Source organism: Pinus tabuliformis, chromosome 1_2 (assembly GCF_031772625.1).
Source record: "Pinus tabuliformis cultivar Carrire ecotype Pingquan chromosome 1_2, CPIR1, whole genome shotgun sequence".
NCBI lineage: Eukaryota > Viridiplantae > Streptophyta > Pinopsida > Pinales > Pinaceae > Pinus > Pinus tabuliformis.
This window is the reverse complement of record NC_142298.1, coordinates 287,558,759-287,564,579: the sequence shown is the minus strand read 5'-3', so window position 1 is coordinate 287,564,579 and position 5,821 is coordinate 287,558,759.

The window sequence follows — 5,821 nt, the reverse complement described above, 5'->3', positions numbered from 1 at the left end:
TGAATCTGGTAGAGAACACAACAAACTGATGCACTTATATTCATCTGAAATTTTAATATCAACAGATAATAACTAACTTACCACGGTATTAAATGTGTTCATATGCTCTATCACCGAGTCTCCATATTTCATCCTCAGGTTGTACAGCTTTTTCCATAGGAACAATTTATTCACCAAAGACTTAGATTGGTACAAAGTCCCTAACTTGTCCTATAAAGCCTTCATCGTAGCTTCCCCTGATACATTCAACAATACTGAATCTGAGACACACAATCGTATTATGCTCTTTGCCTTCCGATCCAACTTCTTCCATTCTTCATCGGACACTCCCATTGGTTTAGTACTCAGATCTACCATGATCCACTGATTTTTATCCACCAATAGATACTCCATCTTGAGTTTCCACAACTCAAAACTCTGACCATTAAATTTCTCAATCTCTATCTTTCCATTGCTCTCCATCTTCTTTCACCACCAGAATCGATCTCACAGATCTCCCACTGAACAGGGTCTACCATAGGCCCAAGCAAAACCCCTCAGCAACAAAGGTGTCCCCTTGAAGCAAAAACAACTCTAATAACAAATGTAGGTTTTAACCCTGTATAGAAATTACCTGCATATGAATTCTAAAAAACAGAAAATAAACAATGCGAGATCATAACACATAAAACACATATACACAAAGATTTTCCCCCGGATCCCAAAACCGGGACTACTGGCTTGATTTTTCATTATATTCCTTTTAATGTTACAATAGATATTTATACATGCCGAAGCATCCAATACCATGCACTGAAAACCATCGCGTCCAAAACCATGGACTAAAAACCATAGGTAGGTCCGCCTAACCTAATATAGGGTCCAAAAAATTTTCCTGGGGCAGTGGGGGGCTACTCGCGCCCCTCAAACCCCCCGGATAGGGGGGGCTGCCGCCACCCCGTGACCCCCTCGCTGCACAATTGGCGCAACGAAGGGGGGGCTCCGCCCCCACTCTAACCCCCCAGTTCACTACGTAGGTTAGTCGTGGAAAGAATATAACACAACCCAACATTTAAAAGCCCTTCTTTCCAGCGATTCCACTACATAGAAAAGTACTTAACATTGCCATTTTTCTCGAACACACTTTTCTTACATTGCTTCAAGCTTTTCAATAAGTCCTTAAGGTCATAAAGAATTCTACTATGATTCTAGAAGTGGGAACGTGCCATAGTTGCACACATGAAGACTCCGATGGTCGAGAAACAATTTCTTTTAGTCTCTTCCCCTAAGGGAAAATAATGTCCTTTGCATCGAACATGACTAGCGATAAACTTTCAATCCATTGATTCATCCCACACATAGGAGTAATCCCTACTTTCATGCTTTTAATTATTTCCCTAGAGGATGGATAATACATAGGGTATGAGGTGGGTTGATGACGATTATTTAACTTCTTTCTTTTCATCCACATCCAACTATGTGTGTTGAATGGGGGGTCTACCTCCTTAATGCTAATACTTCACATGGTAGGGGATATGTGGTGATTAATATAATTCCCCCCTCTTTGTGATTAAGAACCCTTGGGTAGGTGAAATCCCTCATTTGTTTCCCTATCCACCTCAAAGTTGAGATTGTGAAGGATACACTAAAATAGTATTGTGTCAAATTCCTCCCCTACATAAACAAGTCTTTGGCAAAATTTGGCAAGATGGATGTTGGTTGGGAGTGTCTAATAATAAAGGGATTTTATGATTTTATAGAATTGGTATCATCTTAGCCTTAAAAGCTCCTTTTTCTTCGAGAATGATGATGCCTTGTAGAGCAACCATCGCTTCCACCTTCATGATACCACCAAGTTCCTAAGCATATTCTATTTTTTATTTTTTTCATATATATATCTATATATATTTCAAAATTATATAAAATCCCTAAACTACTATTCCTTAAACAAACATATTTTTAATGTGAGGTAGGTAGAAAAGGCATGCAATTTTTTGGTCAAATTCATATCAATTTGGGTTTGACCAATTTTTTTTGCAAATTTTCTATAGTTTAAAATTGCATACTAAAATATATTATTTTGCAACAATAATTTAATTTATTTATGTTCAACCTGATTGGTTGGAGTCTTATTTTGTAATGATACCAAAAGTAATATTCCATATCTTGTCACTGTGGTGGTTATATAATTAGTCTAATTTTAGTTTAATATGATGAAAAACATGATATAATAATACTAATACTAATTTAGAAAGAAATGCCAAATTCTAGCATTATGTAATGCATGTGTGATCTCAATTTTCTCTTTATTTTTGTTAACATTATAAAAAAAATAAGCTTCCAAACCTACATCGAATATTTTTTTATATGAAAAAATATTAAATTAATTTCCCTTCCCATAGCCAAGTTAGACACCACATTGGTGTATGACTACTAAGTCTAAAAAGGCAAACATACTCTACCCCTCTAGTTTTGAACCTATGACCTCTTAAGAGAAAAGACATGTTCTTAACAATTAGGCGCACTCAAGCCATATATTCACATTACCACTTTCTATGTTTTATCATTTCAAAAATTCTAATCTATTGTTACAAAATAACATATTTGAGAAAATAAACATGAATAATAACATACTTATTTATAAAAACAATAAATTTAAATAATATCTACATAAAGTTTTATTTTATATGATACTATATTTATTAATAAAAAATAAGTTTAACTAATACATTTTTGAACCATATACATACAAATTAGATTTTATTTCCTTTGTTTGTACACATAATTTTTTTACATGAGATATATAAAAAATTTAAATTTTCCTTCACATGTTTCTTTATATGCCCTACTTCATATTAACCTTTTCTCTAACACTAAGATATTCTTCTTTTAAACATCTAGATTCCTTTCAAAGGACGAATCTAAAAATTATATATATATATATGAATGATGCTAAACTATATGTACTTTTGAGATATTATCACACCAAACTTGTACTATATGGTTTTCCAGTTTATTAAATGTATTATCTATATTTAAATTAAGCTAATATATAACACTTATTTAATTAACATATCACAATATTTTTTAAAATTAATTAAAATATAATTGTATTAAGAATAAATATAATTTATCCAAGTTGGAGTTGGAATTATATCAAGAAATAACATTAACAACGTGATGCCATCAAATGTATAATAGCTACATGGAAGGCGTATACTAACATGGAAGGGGAATGATATGAAAGACATATATGGATATGTAACATGTTGGTTTAAGACCGCATAAGGTAGAAGTTTAATTTGTATGATTAATGTATTTAATTTAGGTGTAGATTAATTTATAGACAAAATAATTTTTTTATAATAAATTTTTTAATTAATTTTAAACAATTTTTATTTAAATTGAGTTTAGATTGTTTAATAAGTAAATTCAAGTGCCCTAAGAGTTTTTACTAATCAAATCTATTTATACATTCTAAGTAACAAAAAAATCACATTTTTTCTTAAAATTATTTTGCTAAATTTTAAAAAAAAATCTATAAATTAAACTCAACTTTTAATTTATCTTTTAACTTTTGACTTTCCTGCATGGCTTGGATGGTTGAGAGTTTTTTTACATAATATTTTATAAATTAATTAATTTATTTTTTTTAAATTAAAGATAATAAAAAATATAAAAAATATATAATTTGGGTAATTATGAAAATTAAATAGTTTGTATATATATATATATATATATATATATATATATATTTTTATTTGTGGAGATTTATTTTCATTTTATCATGGATATTTTTAGTTTATAGATATAGTTTGTCATAATATTATGGGTCAATATCATGACTTATCAATATCACATGATCAAAAAACTATAACTTATTTTATCTGACATTTTTTTAATTAATAAATTTAACTAAGAAAGCAAAAAAATGCATAACTACTTTGAAGATAAATATACCTTTTTGATTTGTTTATACTACTAAGAATATTCTAAAATATTCTATAGAGATTGAATTCCTACTCCAAAATAGACATACACATCAATATAATTAAATTGTATAATATCTATTATTATATTGAGATGTTTATTTTATAATTTAATATATAATTATGATTAGATTGATACCAACCTCAACATTGGTTCTTATAATATTTTAAAAGAGTAAAGCACATTACTTCAAATAATATAGAAAATGAAAACAATATAATAAAATAACAATTAATATTATAATAATAATAAATAAATAATTATTTATATTTTAAATTAAATTATCTAATATTAATAAATAAATAAGCAATGTTTATATTGGATTTCAGAGATCTGTGGTTTGTGCTTTTAGAATTTTTGACCGGAGAATCCACATTGATAGAATTTTTACACCAACATTTCGAATCCCAAATGGGATCCATCATCAGGGCAAGAGAAAGAAGATTGAATATGATAAAAAGAAGAGCCAGATGGAAGAAATAAATACTAATGAATATAAAGGAACAGCACAGATCGGCCAGAGAGGTTTTAAAAAGAAACCTAAAAATGATTTTAATAATTATGAATTAATATTCATTATTTTTATTTATATAATTATGAGTTAATATTCATTATTTTTAATTATATAAATTAATATTAATTAATTAATCTTTATAAATTACTATCAAATAATTAATGTTAATAAATTAATATCAATTAAATAATCTTTATGAATTAAATTTTTTTATAACTGGAAACTATATTAGTATTACTTACTCAACACTAATATTAATATTAAGCTGTAAATATTACACTATATTAATATTAAACTATATATATTATACTATACTAATATTAAACTATATATATTACAATATATATATTACACTATATTAATCTTAAACTATATTAATCTTTACTATATTAAACTATATTAATATTATTTACTCAACATTAATATTAATATTAAGCTCTATATATTACACTATATTAATATTAAACTATATATATTACACTATATTAATATTAAACTATATATATTACAATATATATATTACACTATATATATTACCCTATATTAATATTAAACTATACTAATCTTTATTATATTGAACTATATTAATATTACTTACTCAACACTAATATATATTACAATAATAATAACATGAAACCTAATATTTATATCACATTTAAAATTTTAAAAAAATCTAATGTTTATGAAACTAAATGCTTTATAAAACAAGAACACTAGAACCCTAATAATAATCTAACCTAGAATCTATCTAACCTAGAATATAAAATAAATTATTGAAGGTATATTTATTTATGGATTGATTAGTATTATCTTATAAAACATTATTTTGTGATTAATTTTTTTTGAGATACAATTTTTTTATATTTTGATTTATAAAAAATATTTATATTTTAAGAGATCTATTCCTTTCAATGTTTGATAGATCTAGGATGAATATGGATTTACATTGGTAATATGATATTATGACTAAATCTTAAATGAAGTACAACATTTATTTTTGCACATTTCCTCTTATTCTCTCCAATTTCATCTTTCAAATGTTTGTTTTCATCTTTAACTTCGTAGAGAGTTGCAAGAAAAAGAAGGAATCTCTCTTTTCCCCCCATAATTAACTTAATAAAACAAGTTCTCTATGCTTGCACCTATCATTTGGCAGGGACAATAGCATATAATGTTGGTTAAAAGTTGATTGCATCGACCTAGGGATTAATGTTGTTAATTAAGTTCTACCAAATATGATGATTATTCATTTGATTCATAAGCCTCTACTTGGGAATACACAATTTTTTTTCATAGTGTTGTGTTTGGCTCAATCTCAAGCCAAGGTCCACATTGGCG